Consider the following 20,206-nt stretch of genomic DNA (forward strand, 5'->3'; position numbering starts at 1 on the left):
AATCAAAAGGAATACTTAAATTACCTGTGAATTAAATAAAGCCTCTTTCACGAGGTGGGAGCCTACTCCTTAGAAAGTGAAAAACAGACCTCAACACAGCATTAGGAAAACTGTACCAATTATTGTTTTCTTTGCCAGCAGGGGGAAAAATGGAAAGACTTAAACAGATTTAACAGTTGTTGTTGTTGATGTTTTTTCTCAGAACCACTAATTTCTTTTAGTGGGCCTAGGAGCTTTTTGCAATTTTGGGGAAATGCTGATACGTATTGACAGAGGAGAATATTTGTAGCTTGGGGGTTGAAATACGATGTCCTTGATACCCTCTGAGTTTGGTTGTTTTCTTGCAGACATTTCATGACCCAGCTAAGCAACATCATCAGCAATAGAAGGGAGTTGGAGGAGGAGGAGGAGGAGGAGGAGGAGGAGGAGGAGGAGGAGGAGGAGGAGGAGGAGGAGGAGGAGAAGAAGAAAGGGAAGGAGGAGGAGGACAACTGTGGGGTCCTTGGTGCTCTCTGAGTTTGGTGGCTTACTTGCGATTTTCATTACCAACTTGGCAACATCATCATCATTGAGAACATAGGACCCAATGAGGCCAGGATAAAATGTCTGGACAGCAACCAGCCCCTGGATGGGAGGGCACATGCTAGACAATGCAGTCAGCTGCATCTGGAAAGATGCCACCAAAGAACTAGACACCAGAGACCATGTAACCCAAAGGCTTAAAACTGCCAGAAAGCAACAGTTCTGAATGGAAGCTGGAGAACATAGTGAAGGTCCATTTGTAATGGACTAAGGGTGAGAACGTGGTGGCTCAATGGGTTAGGACACTGAGCTTGTCAATCAGAAGGTCGGCAGTTTGGCGGGTCGAATCCCGAGTGCCGCGTAACAGACTGAGCTCCTGTTATTCGTCCCAGCTTCTGCCAACCTAGCAGTTCGAAAGCACGCAAAAATGCAAGTAGAAAAATAGGGACCACTACGGTGGGAAGGTAACAGCGTTCCGTGAGCCTTTGGCGTCTAGTCATGCTAGCCACATGACCACGGAGACGTCCTCGGACAAGCGTTGGCTCTTCGGCTATGAAATGGAGATGAGCCCCTAGAGTCGGAAATGACTAGCACGCATGTGCGGGGGAACCCTTACCTTTACCTTTACCTTTAAGGGTGAGAAAGTTGGCATCAGACTTTAAAATATGATTTACGAACAATGGGCATCAAATGGGAAGATGCCAAAGATGCTGCTGCAGATAGGATTGACTGGAAGAAGCTTGCTGCCCTATGCACTTCACGCAAAAGGAACCAATGAAGATAATGACGATGAAGGTTGGGAACAGTACATCATCCTGTTCGGCATTCAGGAAACATTAGGTGACCTATACTGGCAATGAGCCAAGTAGAAAATGAAAATCTGTCCAGACAAAGTAGGAGAGCAATCCTTGCTGACTTCCGGCAAATCACACAGTGACCGGCTAATAGATTTAGAGTTGCTTCTCCTCCCTTAAGGGTCATCCTGCATTATTGTAGAATGGTCGCTGTCCATGGTGCATTTGGGCATGACTATTCCTTACTTAAAAGGGACACAGTGGCTCAGTGGGCTAGGACGCTGAGCTTGTCGATCAGAAGGTCGGTAGTTTGGCGGGTCAAATCCCGAGTGCCGCATAACAGAGTGAGCGCCTGTTACTCGTCCCAGCTTCTGCCAACCTAGCAGTTCGAAAGCACGCAAAAATGCAAGTAGAAAAATAGGGACCACTCCGGTGGGAAGGTAACAGCGTTCCGTGCGCCTTTGGCGTCTAGTCATGCCGGCCACATGACCACAGAGACGTCCTCGGACAAGCGCTGGCTCTTCGGCTTTGAAACGGAGATGAGCACCGGCCCCTAGAGTCGGAAACGACTAGCACGCATGTGCGGGGGAAACTTTACCTTTACCTTTTTATTCCTTACTTGTCCAGCCAGGTTTTGCAAAGAGTAAAGATTGAAGTCTGATTCATATGAAACTTTGTTGATTATCTTATGGAAGAGAAAGAGAGAGAAAGAGAGAAAGAGAAAGAGGGAAAGAGAAAAAGAAAGAGAAAGAGAGGCAATTCTGCATAGAAACAAGCATTGACAAATTAGGATGCCTCCTTGAAGACATTAAGAAAGCATTTCATCTCTTAGAACTTCCATCTTGCACCTTGGCTCTGCTCATTTTGGAATGTGCTGTTGAACATACGACACAGAAAGAAGAGAAGTGTAGTGACTCTAGAAGGCTGAGGATAGGACAATTTGAAGAAAGGATGGTGGGACCAGAAGTACTGGTACGTGAGACTAGAACCCATGGACTGGAATCTCTTGTCTTTTCTCTCCCTATGCAATATTTTTCAGCTCCTACAAACTAGGTTTCCTGCTGAGGAGTGGGTCAATGCACACTCTTTCCTCTCTTTTTTTTTAAAAAAATATATATATTTAGGCACATGTGATCCCAAATGACAATACTCAAACAACGTACTGAACCAGATTCAAAAAATAAAGCAAAACAAAACCCTAAAAGATTTGTACAGCTTGCTAAACTTGGTTAGCATTAACTCTAATCTTTTGTGGGTCAAGCTGCTGCTAATGAACTTGCTGTCGGACTAAATATGCATTTGTTTGTGTATTTTGTGAACTTCCAACTTTGGTGGATTTAGCAGCCAGGTTAAGCAAACGGTGGTGTGTCTAGCTGGATATTCTTACCATCCTCTTCCTGACCTTCACATCAAGCATTTGGAAAGCTTTGAAAGCAGCCAGGAGTTGAAACAGAGCTTGCATTCATTCATACATTTATATCTTTCGCCCTGAATCGGTCGCTTATGTGAATAGACAGGAACAGCCCTGCACTGGTTTTCTCTTTCTTCCCTCTTCCTGTCTCTCCTTTACTCTCTTCTCTCTCTTTCCCTTCTGCTGTGCCCTTTTCCCACCCAATGTACTACTAAGGAAGGAAACATATCACTTTTGCCAAAAGTCTGAATTGATCGGTCACAGTTTTTTTTTTAAATTAGATCAATGCTGCATATGGCCCAAGGGCTGCAGGTTGCCCACCCCTTGCATTAAGGCATAATGAGCTTTCCTGAATGATTTTGAGCAACTACATTTCATTGCTTTTGTGGGGCTAGTAAAGGTGGGGTATAAATAATGACTTTATATATCATCTATACTTCCAGGGCATGACATTCATTAATGGGGGTGTGGAGAAGAATAAGCTTCATTTCTCTTGGCAGAGCAGAAACAATTCTCCGCTGGTTTCACTCTGGGTTGGAAAAATCATTTTAATATACGGGCTGAATTTAGACTAGAAGCAAAGATATTGTGTGGCTTGTTCGTTTTTGAGTTAATAGGATGTCTTACCCCACACATAAGGGACGTGGTGGCTCAATGGGTTAGGACACTGAGCTTGTCGATCAGAAGGTCGGCAGTTTGGCGGGTCGAATCCCGAGTGCCACGTAACAGAGTGAGCGCCTCTTACTCGTCCCAGCTTCTGCCAACCTAGCAGTTCGAAAGCACGTAAAAAAGCAAGTAGAAAAATAGGGACCACTACGGTGGGAAGGTAACAGCGTTCCGTGCGCCTTTGGCGTCTAGTCATGCCGGCCACATGACCACGGAGACGTCCTCGGACAAGCGCTGGCTCTTCGGCTTTGAAACGGAGATGAGCACCGGCCCCTAGAGTCGGAAACGACTAGCACGTGTGTGCGGGGGAACCTTTACCTTTACTTTTTACCCCACACATTAATGGACTTGTCTTAGCATTCAATAAACCAGAAGGAGGCAGGTCTTGAAAAAGCAGAGAATATAAGTAGCCCAGAACTGAGTTGCTGGGTTCCTGGTGTTCTCTGAGCCTGGGTTTTTTTTCCCCCCTTTCTTGTGTCTCTGTAATAAAAATGATTTTATCAGGGGTCCTTGCATAAGCCCTGATGGAATTTGATGTCTGTTCCTTTAAAAGATAGTGATGACCAAATATGAAGGGAAGAGCTGCTAGGTTACTAAGCGTATGTAGATTAGGGAGAAAGGATTGATCAGTCTATTCAGGATTAGTAGCTACTGCACATAGGAAACTACACTTTAGCAGGTTAGGTTTTTGTTTGTTTCGGTCATTGCATTAAAGTATAATGTGATTCACTTTGTTTTGGCTTAATACGTTAGATGAATCAAGGGACTTGTGATGTGTACTAAATAAAACATAAAGAAGGAAATCATGGCTTAGTGCAAAGTGTGATCCCAGTCTATTTATCCAGTGTTGTCTAAACCAATTGGTGGTTCAACACCAGATTTCGGCCACAGAGAGGGGACTAATTCCCTACAAATTAACTGACCTGATACTTTGAACTGGCCATGCCAGGGATTACCCCTGGGACATTTTTTCATGTCATTCGTGAGCTTTGCCCTTCAGCTATAGTTTTCTCCCACAAAGCCCTAACAGAAACTCAATCGGAGGACAGGGGGGGAGCAAAAAAGCAGCCAGAAGCAAGTGACAAACACTAAAACAGGCCAAAGGTCAGGTTACCAAATCAGCAGCTAATGAGCAGACAGGTCAAAGAGTAGTAAAGCCATCAGGGAGTTGGGTGCTGAATAGACATTTTGTCCGGCTAACATCAGCAAAAGCAAACGATTGCTCAGATCAAGGGTTGGTCAAAGACTTTGCAAACTGAGGATGAGAGAGTTGAAGATCAACATGTCTGGAAAACATCAGGTTAGAAAGGGCTTGGCCAACATATCTGAATGTCTCGGGTCAGCCTCCTCTCGTAAACATGTTCTCTCTGTGTTTGGAAAATATATTCCTGGAGTAGAGATTATTTGTAGTCAAGGTTCCCCTTTGGGGTCTTGGTACTCCCTGAGTTTGGTTGTTTTCTTGTGGATGTTTCATTATATCTAGTTGGGTAAAGTTGGGTAATGAGATGTTTGTGAAGAAACAACCAAGCTCAGAGAACACCAAGAATTCCATAGATACGTTCCTGCTGTGGGTCCTGATCCATTTATTCCAGGAAAGGAAAACCAAAAGGCCAAGGGTTCCAGCCCACCTGCAGCAGATGTTACTACATGTATGGGAATTTAACAAGAGGAATCAGAAAAGGTGACTGCCACCAGTGCAAGAAATGTCACGATTTGCCAGGGTAGCGCTGATTGGCTCTACACTGCGAAGGAAAAAAACAACAACCCATAAAATGTGAAACGAAGCACCATGGACCGAATGAATCGTTATTGCTCTGTTAATATGTACATACGCCCTCCCTCTGAATTTTGCAAAGCCCCAAATTGGGGAGATTATGTTACAGGTTGATTATCAACCCCCCAAAACAACAGAAGGAGCTCCCAAGCCATCAGCATGCCTGTGTGTGCATGTGTGTGTGTGTGTGTGTGTGCTTTTCCCCAACAGCAGCTTTTTAAAATCATTAACCATCACACTAATGTGTAGGATCTAATCTCTCCCTGTGCGAAAATGACAACAGCTTCAGCATTCGATCGCATAATTGTGTTTTGATCAGGCGTGCCAAGTTCCCAAAGCCTCTGCCTGATGCATTAAGAAGTGATATTGTTAAAGAGGAACAGCCCATGTGGAGAGACAGAAACCCCTTTCGGTTCCAGAGAACTCCTCCCCATGGCATAGGGGGGTCATCTTTAACTTTTTGCAAACGACAAGCAAACTCATCTGTGGGCTTCCCTGGTCACAAAGGTGCAGGAGCCAAAGAGCTGTGGTGGGACCTTGCAGCTGTTCATGCTTGCTCCAGTGCCAAAACTAGAGACCTCGCCAACCCCTTGTGTGGTTGCAGGCAAGAATCTGGCAGGCAATGAAGCTATTCTTGTTCTGCCAATGTGTCTGCAATAAACAAATCAATAATTAAGAGAAGAGGCATTTTAGCCTGGAAACTGTGTCCAGATGGGGGGGTTATGAAAGGTTTTGGGTGGAATTTGGAAACTGTGAATGTATTTGGGGGAAGTCTTGGATTCAAGGCCACTGTGAGGCCAGAAAGAACAAATGGCACAGAGAAAGGACGGACAAAGACAAATTATTTTAATTGTAGAATGCTTAGGTGAAAATCCTATCACATTCAATTGTACAGTTTCTATCTATTATCTATTATCTATCATCTATCTATTTATCATCTATCCATATCTATCTATCTACTCTATCTTTATCTATCTATCATCTATCTATCTATTCTATCTATACCCTATCTATCTATCCTATCTATCTATCTATCTATCTATCATCTATCTATCTATCTATCTATCTATCTATCTATCTATCTATCTATCTATCTATCTATCTATCTATCTACCTACCTACCTACCTACCTACCTACCTACCTACCTATCTATCTATCTATCTATCTATCTATCTATCTATCTATCTATCTATCTATCTCTATCCATATCTATCTATCTATCTATCTATCTATCTATCTATCTATCTATCTATCTATCTATCTATCTATCTATCTATCTATCAAATTTATATAGCCACCCATCTCCCAGAAAACAAATCTGGGTGGTGTGCAATGATCCAGACGTATCCTCTAGTCCATATTTAGTCTATTTGATGCCTTCCTTTCATAATGCCCAGAGAAATAGCTTTGGGTTAGGTTGGTTGGGAATTATGGGAAGAGAAGTCCAGAAATCATCAAACTGGGGAAGAATAACTGGAAAAAAGCTCTGTAAAGGTTCAGAGGGGGCAGTTTTTCCGATATGATATTTCTGTGAAGCATCCTTTTTTCCTATGAAGTGGTATTGATGTCCCCCCACCGCCCCCCAGATTATAAAAGTGGAGGAATGTGTCTTTGTTGCTTCACTTCATATCCCTCCAAGACTTTGTGTTGAGGTTCTTGTAACCAGAGGTCTGACCTCCATGTCTCCAGGAGGTAAATAGTGGCTGGGTTCAATTCTTTTAGCATATAATATAGGAACAACTGCCAAAATATTAACAGAGTATTTAAAGTGGGATGGCGACTATCCTTTGGGCCAGAAAATCCGAGCATCTTACTTTTTCTATTATATTATCAGAAGACGACTATTCTACATTTTAAAAATCTAGTTGTAATTTCTTAAAGTCCATTCCAAGTAGCCTATGCATAAATTAAAACTCATTAAAATCCTCAGTAACAATTACAACCAGCTAGAAATGAAAGTGACTTCAGTTCATCCACAGTAATATCCCTTGGTGCTCCACTTCAGCAGAAAAAAAGATAGAGTCCTAAAGAACTAATTCTACAGCAAAGACAATGAATAAGTACATTCTGATATTAATTTAATCAGAAACTCAGAGTTTGCAAAATGTTGAATGTGCTGAAGAAGGTTAAGGAATTCCATAGAAGATCTTTAAAATGTCTGCTTATGTAGGGCAAGGAGTCTGAATCTGAGGATGTCAGCTGCATTTGCACATGATTTGTGTGCTTTAGATTCAATGTTCCGTTTTCACCAGCTTTTGGGAAAGTAAGATTTGCAAAGGCTGCTGCCTGAAAGGCTGCAGAGCTACTCAGCTGAACAGTGAGAAAAACTTTTTTCTAACCGGGTGACCTTCAGAACTCTTTGGATTACAACATCCAACTTTTCCACCCATAAAAATCAATACAGAAAGGAGATAGCAAAGTGTTAGAGTAACTGCCATGGTTCACCATGTCCCAGGTTTAATTCTTGGCCTCTCTGGGTAGCGTTGGAAAAAGATTTCAGCCTGAAACCTGGTATGCAGACCAGTATTTTCCAAATTGGATCATTTCCAGGTGGGTTGGCATGACCATCCAGAATTTATCAACCAGTTGTTGACAGTTCTGGGAGGTGACATCCAATGAACTGAAAGTGGTCAGAATTGAGAATAACTGATATAAACTCTAACAATATGTATGGTTCTCATTTGGTGAAAGGCTGTTCCTATGCTCCTTGAGGTAATACACACGCACATATACATACAGTACATAGACACACACAAACACACACACAAGAATAGCATTTAGACTTAAATATCACTTTACAGTGCTTTACAGCCCTCTCCAAGTGGTTTACAGAGTCAGCCTATTGCCCCCAACAATCTGGTTCCTCATTTTATCAACCTTAGAAGGATGGAACGTTGAGTCCATCTTGAGCCGGTGAGGATTGAACTGCTGGCAGAGGGCAAACAGGAAAAAGGGCAGAAAGGAAAAGAGAGAATGATATCTTCCCAGCACTCTTTGGAATGTTTGGAAGAAAGAAAAACAATGATCCCAAATAATATTATTGTGATTGTTTGGTGCTGGCACACAAAGGTGACTGTGAGAGGAGATAACTACTGTAAGTTCTTGTGGCATGGAAAGAGGGTTATTGAGAGCCAACAGCTAGCTTTGAAAAGTCATTTAGTGCCCACCAAATCCTTCCACTGATAGCCCTGGTGGCTGATAAAACATGACAACTTCAATTAATCCTTGAGTTCCTTGCTTAGTCTCAGCATGACACTGATTGTTGGTGAGCAACAATGCAGATGCAGGATATTAAATTTATTCTTCATCTCTAAAATTAACAAAAAAATTATACATTTTCTTAATTTCTCATCAGAAGTTAATATATTATCAAATACAGTTTGATCTTTATAGAATCCAGTTTCATATCTTTTTTATATCTATTTTGTATTTGTAAGCGTATCCACCATGACATGTTGATACCCTGATTTTCCAGCTCTTGTTTCGATTTTAATGTCCCATCAATATTTAAAATATCTCTATATGTCCAAGTTTTTTTCAAAATCTAACAAATTTGTGTGTGAAAAAGCTTCAGTTGTTGATAACCACCCTGGAATTTTTACATATATTTTCGTTTTAATTTTTTCCCATAATGTTATCAAAGCATTTTTAATACAGTGATTTTGAAAATACTTATGGATTTTGTTTTTCCCATACCACAAAAAAGCGTGCCACCCCAATTGTAAGTCATATCCCTCCAAGTATAACAACCTTTTGTTCCTAAGCATTATCCATTCTTTCACCCATGTTAATACAGATGCTTGATAATACAAAGCCCACTCAGGTAGGCCAAAGCCTCCATTTTCCTTAGTATCTTGCAAGGTTTTCATCTTTATTCTAGCTTTCTTTCCTTGCCATACAAACTTCAAAATTAATGAATTCAGCTCTTGAAAAAAAAATTCCCAAGTTTTATCGGAATTGTTTGAAACAAAAATAAAATCTTAGGCAATATATTCATTTTAACTGTAGCAATTCTTCCTAATAATGACAGTTTTAAATTCTTCCACAAACTAAAGAGACAATGATAAGGTGGGCGAAAAACTTTGGTTATAATATAGAATTAGAAAAATTAGGGGAGAGAAATTATAAATTGACAATGTCAACTGCATATAAAGAACATCTGCATAAAATGTTTTATACATGGCACTTGCCTCCAGCAAGATTAGCAAAAATGTTTAAAAATGTATCAGGTAAATGTTGGAAATGCAAACATAATTTAGGTACGTATTATCATCTGGTGGACATGTGACAAAGTAAAGGCCTATTGGAAAAAAATGCATGCTTGGCTAGAAAAAATATTAGGAGAACATGTAGTATTTAATCCTGAAATTTTTTTATTAGGTATAGTACCAGAAAAGGTTAATAAGCAAAACTTATATTTGGTTTTACCGCAGCAAGAATAAGTTATGCGCAATGCTGGAAGAATGAACGAATACCTTCAGAAGAAGAAGTAATAAAAAAGATACTGGAGTGCGTGGAGATGGACAGATTAACTATTAGGCTGAAAGATAAAGAAGAAACAGAATACTACCAAAGCTGGAATTTATTCTACAAATGGCTAGAAGAGAGAACCAAAGAGAAGGACTTGATTACGTATTAGCATTTTATGAACCCAGATCACACACTGTTTGAAAAACTAACATATGTATGTAGAGACAGAAAAACAACAATAAAAAGCTTATAAAAGATAAATTTATTCTTCAAAGAAGAGGCTTTCTTAGAAGCAATCCTAATACCTTTGGAACTTCCTTCCAATTAGCTTCTGTCTTGTCCTTACAGCACAGCTGTATAATCTTTTGATATATATTAACTTGTGAGGTCAGGTGTGTAAAAACAGTATACAAATAGACTGAAAGACAAACAAGTAATAAGAAGTGCAATGATGCTTTCTTCTCTGGCGACTGCTATAAATATTGATTCATTTATTCTATTCTTAATTATTGGGGCTTTGTTAGGCTTGACCGTGAAATAAATAAAGTAACTGCCATTTAATCATTTAAGAGTCTAGATGAATATGACTAACTTGGTAGGCCATTAAATACATAAAATTCTAGTGCATATAACAAGAATTGCAGACAGATCAATAAAAATCTATGCAAATCATTATCATTAATTACAACGCATTTCTATTCTTACCCTCAATTTCTTTTAATACAAGTTACTAATTGCTAATAGAACGTTTGTTGAAAGAAGTTAACCTTAGGATTAAAAATAATAATAATGGGCTCCATTACAACCTCAGCTGATAATTATATTTATATTTCTTTCTCTTTTTTTACTTAATTGAGGACTTTATGGTCAGCCATTCACTTTATTTGCCATAATTCTTTCTAATTATAGTTTAATTGTACAAAATAATTTTGATACTTTATTTTAATTGTAATCGTCATTTTTATAACATCTTAGTTAAGAAAGCATTAAAAGCTTCTAACTACCCTGATTTGTGGCTAGGAGCATTTTGTTAGTAGACACTAACAACAGCAGGATGGGGACAGGCATATGTTTTTAAACTGAAGCACGAGAAGTGATTAAAACAGAGCTGTTCTCTTATGAGTGACTTATAGCCAACCTCGTGAATACAATGAAAACTTATTTGTCCATGAAAACTGACATAAAAATCAATTAGTTGTGTAATAGTAATAATACATCCTGTGTCACCGTACATTACATGTACCACCTAGTCGGCAAAATGTGGATAATGGTATATTGGTGTATAAGATGAAAATAACAGAATTACAGATTTGGAAGAGACCTTCAACGTGTTCTAATCCAACTCCCTTCTAAATCTGTAATTCTGCTATTTTGACCCTATGCCATTCTGGACAAATGGCTGTCCAGTCTCTTCTTATAAACCTCCAGTGTTGGAGCACCCACCACTTCTGAAGGCAAGCCATTCCACTGATTAATTGTTCCCACTGTCAGGAAATTTCTCCTTGGTTCCAGGTTGGACCAAGGTTCACCTAAGCCATGATGGGCATTGGGGTTAAACTGGTGGCGCATATTTATTTATTTATTTATTTATTTATTTATTTATTTATTTATTTATTAGATTTATATACCGCCCTTCTCCCGAGGGACTCAGGGCAGTGTACAGGGCAATTAAAATATGACATACAAAAGTTAAAAATAGATTAAATTAAATTTAGCCCCAAACAAAATAAATTAAATTATGAATTTAAAACCCCAATCCCTCAGTCCAGGCCGGCAAGCTCGAATAACCAGGTTTTCAGGTCACGGCGAAAAGAGCGAAGGTCGGGGCCCATCCGGAGCTCCACAGGCAGCTGATTCCAGAGGGCGGGCGCGCCCAACAGAGAATGCCCTCCCCCTGGGGGCTGCCAGCCGGCACTTCCTGACCGACGGCACCCTGAGGAGACCCTCTCTGTGGGGGCGCACATCTGCAATATGGCATCTGCAATATTGCAACTTAAGATAGCAAGAGAAATAAATGGCAAAGGACTTGATTTAGTAGACGAAATGAAACAAAGAAAGAGCCAAAAGACATTGGGTTTCTGTGAGACGAAAAGAAAGAAGAAGGATGAAACAGATCTGAATGAAATTAGCTTGATCTTGTGGAGCTCATGAATGCTTGCAGGGAAATGAAAGTTTATTTATGATTATATATCAGCAAGTATGAACAGGTATTATTTTAATTGCTCTGGGTGTGTAGGAAAGCAATAATTCATAGGTTGGCAATATTGTTATCTCGACAGAACTGAATTTGGGGGAAAGGTATGTGATGTTCTGAATGAATAGGATCCAGAGAGAAAAGCCACACTGTTAAGTAGTATGAATGGATGGGGGAGAAGGGTAGAAAAGTACAGAAAAAGTGATTAATTAGGCCTTTTGGAGACCCAAGAATTACTGAGAATGGTGACTGGTGAATATTGTCTTAGAAATTGTGATTGTTTGTTTCAAACACACAGTTTAATGATAGGTTCATTCAAATATGCAGAGGAATGCCTCAAAAACCATTTGTTATTTCATTGTTTATGATGAAAGTAGATGTGATTAGATGTGTTTGAGTTTGGCAGCTCTATAAATCCAGGAAACAAAAAAATAAGTGAAATTAAAACTAAGAGAATGAGTGAAAGATACTAGGATGTTAAGAGGCTCTGAATGTGTTCATGAAACATTATTCTGATATGGTCGGGAGTGGACGGTGGAGGGGAAAGCATACAGGAGAAAAGAAAGAACTAAAATAAAAAATAGAATGATTCTAGGAAGACAAAATGCAAATCCTATATGAAAAGCAAAGAAGACAGATTAATCTCCCCAAAGAATGACAAAGTCTGTGGATAAGAAAAAAAAATCTAAGAAAACGATTGCCAAAAAAAAAAAAAAGTAACGAGAATGAAAGATCCTGCAAAATGTGCAGAAAGAGAATACAGCAGTTGGGAAGAATGAAATCAATAAAAGCAAAGAGCAGTTAAGATTAAAAGAGATAGAGAAGATTAAGAGCAATATCTATGGATGTAAAACAATGTTTTGGAAGGAGACAAAGAAAGCAAAATAAGGATCTTGCAGCAGAATCACTGAATTACACACACACACACACACACACACACACACACACACCCCCCAAAGAGTTCAAGGCAAGGAGTTCAAAAGCTTTCCCTCTTCTCATTTTTGTCAACAATTTTTGAGGAATAGTTCAGGCTGAGAGATAATGACCAACCATGGATAAACATACACTGAACTGGGCTATTAGAATATTACATTTGTCTCTGCCTTCCTATCTCCAGGTTATGCACTCCATATCATTTCAATTACAGGTTCCAATTACAGAATCAGGACGCTGCTCATTTAATTAGCTACAATCCCTTCGCTTGCAAGAGACTCAAGGCAAAAACCTTGTCCAAGCTTTGTGTTATTAAATGCAGCTGATTATTCTGACGTGCAAGGGAGGAAGAATACATTTGTGCAGATTTTGCTTACAGCATCCTCAGCAACACAGGTAGGTTTCAGCCTGTAGAGCATCCCGCTGTTTGGATTGCTTCTCAGAAAGATTCTGTTTGAACTCTATTTTTGTCATGTCTATAGAATTGAGCCTACATGTAATTATTTGGGGAAAAAAATCCAAATGATTTCAGTGAGGTTCACTTCCCTTTGAACCTTTATTGCATCTGATGGCATAGAGACCTACTGGCGTTTTAGACATTGCTCCAACATGGTTTCAGGGATCTTCTGTTTTATAGAACAAGCCATAGTGGGCTGGGTTCATACATACATAAGGACAATTTATCATCTATATAACATTTACGTATTTAATTTATATGCCTGCCCAACACACAAATGAACTGTAAGTGGCTAACCTCATGAATAAAAGCAACAGAAAAGAGTATGAAAGCAACTCTAGAAAAAGTGCAGAGAAAAGCAACAAAGATGATCAGGGGACTGGAGGCTAAAACATATAAGGAATGGTTGCTGGAAATGGGTATGTCTAGTTTAATGAAGAGAAGGACTAGGGTACACATGATAGCAGTGTTCCAATAGAATGTGAACTACGTCTGGTGGGGAGAGAAACAGGAGAAGCAAAATCAACCCTGCAATAGGAAGAACATTTCAGAGAAATCGATAAACTATTTGCTTAAAGAATGAAACCTATTTGTCTAGCATATATAACTACACCCTTCTCCAAGGCAGAGGTGGGCTTCCCTAAGAAACTGAAATCTGGTTTAGAAGATAAATTACAGGTAATCCCTAACTAACCACCATTCGTTTAGGAACCATTCAAAGTCACAACAGCACTAAAAATAGTGACATAGGACTGGTCCTTGCACATATGACTGTCACACATCATTATCATCATCATCATCAGGAGGAGGAGGAGAAGGAGGAGGAGGAGGAGGAGGAGGAGGAGGAGGAGAAGGAGAAGGAGAAGGAGGAGGAGGAGGAGGAGGAGGAGGAGGAGGAGGAGGAGAAGGAGGAGGAGAAGGAGAAGAAGGAGGAGGAGGAGGAGGATGAAGAGGAGGAGGAGGAGGAGAGAAGAAGAAGAAGAAGAAGAAGAAGAAGGAGCCACCCACAGTCTACTCATCTACAGTGTATATTCCTACCAAGCCTATGAGATAAAATTATAGAAGATATCCACAATTTTGTCTCATTGTATTGTCTTTTGATTATTTTCAGTTTATACATAGGTTCCTCAACTGATGCAAATGTCCTTCTCCTAAACTAATTCTAAAAGACTGTTGAACAAAGTGAAGAAACAATATTTCAGTTCCAATTTTACAAGATTTCCAAACTGGACATTTCTATCAATTTTACTACTTTGGGGAGCTCCAGGAGAGAAGGAGTTTGAGCTGAAGTAAAGTATCTCATAAGCAGTCACTATGATATGCCTCCATCATGCAAGAGAGCTAGTTCATCACATGGAGAGAGAGAGGAAAGAGAGGAGAGAGAAAGAGAGAGAAAGAGAGATTTTTTTCCCTATCCCAAGAACATGAAATCTTGGGTTAAATAAAAGCAGCCTTCCAAAGGACTCCAGGTCTCTTAAGGGACACAAAATACTTTCCATTGTATAATCCTATTCATTTTGTTCTATTCATCCCCATTTGTTTCAAATTTCAATCAGTGTTGTTTGAGTTCACGTTATTATTATTATTATTATTATTATTATTATTATTATTATTATTATTATTATTATTATTATTTCCAATTGACATTTATTTCCATTGGCTTTCCATTTGTTCTTATTTGTGATGGCTTGGTTAAATTTGTATTTTCCCTCTAATATTTTTGTTTCTTTGTTCCTCTTTGTGATGGCTTTATGAAATTCTTCCGCTTAGTTCTTACCTTTCCAGATGTCGCACCCTTTTGAAGCATTTAAGGGAACTCTGGTTGCAAAAGTTGGAGTTGGGGGAAAAGTAAGTCGCTACCGGGAACTATTTCACTTTTCCTGTTGCAAATTTGGTTATTCATGTTCCTACATCAATCTGAGATTGTTTCTTAATGAGAAAAAAATTACACAATATATACTTTGTCTGTATTTGCTGTAATCCTTGTATGCAGTTTGGCATGACCTATACGGTCATGTAATGCAATTCTTTTTTCTGGTTCACATTAATGTCCATGTTTACTTCTACACTTCCCTCTGTTCCATGGATACGCTGCTGTTTTTGGATTGGGGACTACACTACAAAATTTTCATCAGATGAAAAACTGATTAAGAACCTGTATATGTTAAGTTAAAGATGAAAGAGGAACAAGTTAAAGAAACAATGATAATATGGGCAAAAAACTTTGGGCATAACGTAGAGCTAGAAAACTGGCAAAGCCTTTGGGAACGAAACTCTAAAATAACAAAGGCGGTGATTTACAAAGAAAACCTATACAAAATGTTCTACAGATGGCACTTAACACCTGTAAGGTTAGCAAAAATGTTTAAAAATATGTCTAGCAATTGTTGGAAATGTAGACAAAAACCAGGCACACATTCTTTGGTGAACATGCCCTACCTAAAGCCAAAAGATTTTGGTCAAGAATACGTATATGGTTAGAGAAAGTGACTAAAAACACATAGATTTTAAGCCAGAATTATTTCTGTTAGGTATAATTGTAGGAAATTATGAGAAGGAATGTGTATATTTAATGTTACATGTATTAACTGCAGCGAGAATTGTATTTGCTCAGCATTGGAAGGATGAAGAATTACCAGCGGAGGAAGAGATAATTAAGAAAATTTTAGATTGTGCAGAAATGGACAGATTGACACTGAAAATGAAAGAGAAAGAAGATTCAGAATACTTTAGAACAGGGGTCTTCAAACTTGGCCCTTTTTTGACTTGTGGACTTCAGCTCCCAGAATTCCTCAGCCAGGCAAACTGGCTGAGGAATTCTGGGAGTTGAAGTCCACAAGTCATAAAAGGGCCAAGTTTGAAGACCCCTGCTTTAGAACATGGGATACATTTTATCAATGGCTAGAAAAATGAGGTAGAGAGAAAGGAGTTTCACATGTATTAGTAAACTAAATATTGGAACCCAGACAATACGTTGCTGATAAAATATTAAGGATTTGTGATGATAAAAAATTAATAAATTATTGAACAAAAATTTTTTGGAAAAATGTGGATTCGGGTCTATGCATTGGCCTGAGAGTATAAAACCAAAATAAATTATATTAAAAAGATCCTAAAAGACTTTCTTCTGTACCTCAGTATTTCAGGAGGGGAAAATTAAACAAAAGTGGTGCCACTGGAGAAAGGTATTCCTCCCACCCAATTCCCAAGTGAGTGACAAATGGGTATGAATGAGCTAATTAGAATGGACCCATCTGCACCCATTTGTAACTCATCACATTTGTACGTAATGAATGGAAGCTGAAGCAAATGGGCCCCAATCTGTTCAATTTTTCAGTCATTATGAAACAAATGCAGATCCCTGTGCTTTCATGTTGCTGAGTCTCAGTAAAATTCAGCTTCATTTAGCACTTAGGATGTCCCCCATAAGCACATTTGAGCAATACCTTCATTAAAACCAATCGGAACAGCATAAGAAGGTTTGGACATGTTTTGAGTTTTCCCAAAATGATCCAAAGACAGGATGTTACACCCCCCCCAAAAAAATGGCAATGCGGAAGGAGCAAACCTGTCCGAAATGGAAGCAGGATTTTCAGCTAGGACAGGGGTCTTCAAACTTGGCCCTTTTATGACTTGTGGACTTCAACTTCAAATAAATAAATAAATAAATAAAACTCCCAGAATTCCTCAGCCAGCAAAGCTGGCTGAGGAATTCTGGGAGTTGAAGTCCACAAGTCATAAAAGGGCCAAGTTTGAAGACCCCTGAGCTAGGAGGTCTGCAAAAACATTCTCATGTCAGAGAGAGTTGGAATGCATTAATCTAGAGGAGATCCTGTTGACGTCTGCTTATACCTAGTGTTCACAAAGAATGGTGGTTGCCACTCCACATACACCCACTGTCACACTCCTGAACACAAAAGTGGCTAGTCCCACTTTTGCCTCCTGTTGTAGGCTCAGCAGATAGGGCCAAACCTTCCAGAAATACGTTGAATCAGATGAGAAAGGGAAATCTCCACACACTTAGATATCTCTGCTCTTTTCTTAAACAGCAAAGACACCAGGGATCCATCATTTATTGCATGCAATTTTGCACATAATTGTCCAATTTAGGTTATTTGTTAGTTTCATATCCCATGTTTCCTCCTGGAACTGATAACTCTATCCTCAGCAAAAAAAAGAAAGAAAGAAAAATAAAACTTGCAAAAAGACGTTGAGCTGAGACATGGTGATTAATTTAAAATCATTCATAGAGATTTCTGGGCAGTAACCTGAAATATTGAATTAGGGCAATGTGGTCCTACGAACACCATACCGCTTTCCACACTGTCCTACGTTTGCTCCTCTATTGTTTATAACTGACAATTGATAATATACTTTATGGAAAGGATTTTCATAGACAGAAGACAGAAAAGTCACAGAAGGAGTCATTGCTATTCTCCCAAGCAACTGAGGGCAGGACAAGAAGTAACCAATGCAAACTTACCAATGAGAGAACCACCTACAAATAAGGATAAATTTCCTGACAGTGAGAACAATTAACCAGTGGAACGACTTGCCTCCAGAAGTTGTGGGTGCTCCATCACTGGAGGTTTTTAAGAAAAGATTGGACAACTATTTGTCCGAAATAGTATAGGGTCTCCTGCTTGAGCAGGGGATTGGACTAGATGACCTCCAAGGTCCCTTCCAACTCTGTTATTCTGTATTTCAAAGTCAGAATCATTAGATACAATTAGGACCTGCAGCAAAATGAGGCAACATAGAGGATTTCCATTTTAAAAAATCTGATGCGCCCCATTTTTCATCCCCTTATCCCACGTTCAAAGTTGGAACTGCTGCTGAATGCCCACATCTCATGCTGGGTTTTCGACTGAATCACTTTTTTCACATTTCCCTTCTGTCCACAACATTTTGTACCTGTGCAAACCTGATTGAGACCTCTCTCCATAATATTAGTATTATTTTCGAATAACTAGAAAAAAGAAGAAGGCACCTCAATTTTGAAGGGAAAAATAATTTTAGGATTATATGGATGGGTGGGGGAGGGTTAATGAGTCTGATCTTCATTGTGTCACCACAACCGATATGCATATAAGGGATATAAAAGGTAAATACTGCTCTTATGCTTGTATCTTTGGGTGTGTTTTTTTTTGTCTTAGGTGTGGTTATGATAGCAGTTTAATTGGGGAATTTAAAATCAGTATATTGACAGAAAGGAAAAGAAAACTCCTTCCAATTTTAGTGCCCCTTCTTCGATGAAAATTCAAGCTCCCTCCCATGAGACAGTTTTAAAGATTTGAGGGTTTGTTTGTTTTTTTTAAATGCCTAGAGAATCCAATTATATGAGCAGGAGTTTCCGAGTGGATAATTTAGGTTGTTAGAATGGCAGGGAGGGGAACATCCCTTCCCCAGGGCACTGCTGCTCTAATTAAAGTCAGAGTGTTTGCAACAGCTTTGAAATTTTAAAAAGTCGAACAGTCTAACTGTGAAAGTCCTGTCACATCTCTTTTGGGCCTGCCGAATTGGATGCAGCAATCTCGCAGCATAGGAGCAGGCTTCCAATGAAAGTGCCGCCACCTGCTGCCATAAATGGAAAAGGACATATTTTTCAAGCCATTTCGAATTTTGTCTCTTGTCTTTTCACCCAGATAGGTGACAACATGTCTTGTTCCTGCCCGTGCGTCGTGTACCTACTTTGTAGCTTTCTTTATATAGAAGGAAGAAGAGATGGAGGGGAAGTGAAAATTCAGGGGGAAAAAAATGATAGAGGTTTGACTAGGGCTCTTTTTCCCTCTCTCTGACATTTTCTGAGAGAAGGTGCTAGCAGAGGTTAGGGAAGACAAGAAGAGGAATCACCAACTCCAAACAGAAAAAAAAAACATTTGTAGAAAGCAGAAGAAGGTGAAAGAGCTGACAGTAAATTCTTCCAGATTCTAGTTTCACAGCTATGATTATCTCCTGACAGCTGACATCTCAAACTCCCTCAGTGTGGGAGGAAACATTGTGTTTGTTTATTAATCGCATTGTTGTGGCCATTGATCTCACAAAAAGTGACTCTGGGTTGAGTGGGTTCTTGGGGATTTTGCTCAAATCTGGAAGGCAGGGCCACCAAGCGCCAAGTGTTCGGTTTTTTGGAACACAGAGGAGATGAGAGTCCTAGAAGAGATCGCTCTTATGTAGCATCTCCCCGTTCACCAATTCCCATGAGGGCTATTCTTGGAGAAAGTAACTGAAATCCTTGTCGCTTCCTCATTAGATGAAATGCATTTGGATTTGCCTTTAAAATTGTTATTAGTCCAAAGTGATATCAATAGCAATAGCAGTTAGACTTATATACCCCTAAGTGGTTTAAAGAGTCATCATATTGCTCCCAACAACCTGGGTCCTCATTTTACCAACCTCGGAAGGATGGAAGGCTGAGTCAAGCTTGAGTTGGTCAGAATCAAACTCCTGGCAGTGGGCAGAGTCAGCCTGCAATACTGCATTCTCACCACTGCACCACCACAGCTCACCGTGCTAGGTAGTCATCAGTATTCACAAGTTGCACATAACATTGAGGGGTCTAATTGGTTACCTATAAGCTTCTGGATGCAATTCAAAGCTCCCTTTTTGATCTTTAAAACCCTACATTGCTTGGCACCCAGGTATGCATAAGACTATTTCAAATAAATCCTATCCTTCCAGCAGATGCATATCAGGCAAGGATATCTCTGACTCTGCTTAATGGTAGGGACAGTTCTTCTGTATGTTTTTTTTTTCTTGTAAATGATAGATAATAAAAACTGGGATTCAGAGAAATACTGCCACTGAAATGTCTCATGGTGCATTTGATAGGCTTAAATATCTTCTTTTCCAGATGATGTACTGTAATAAAATACTGTCCATCCTTTCACAGATGCAAACAAGATTTGAGTGCATAGTACATATAGTGGTACACATAAAAATGTTCCAAGGAGGTGATGTTTACCAATTATAGCTTAAGCACAA

Source organism: Vipera ursinii (genome assembly GCF_947247035.1).
Source record: "Vipera ursinii genome assembly, chromosome: 11".
Classification (NCBI taxonomy): Eukaryota; Metazoa; Chordata; class Lepidosauria; order Squamata; family Viperidae; genus Vipera; species Vipera ursinii.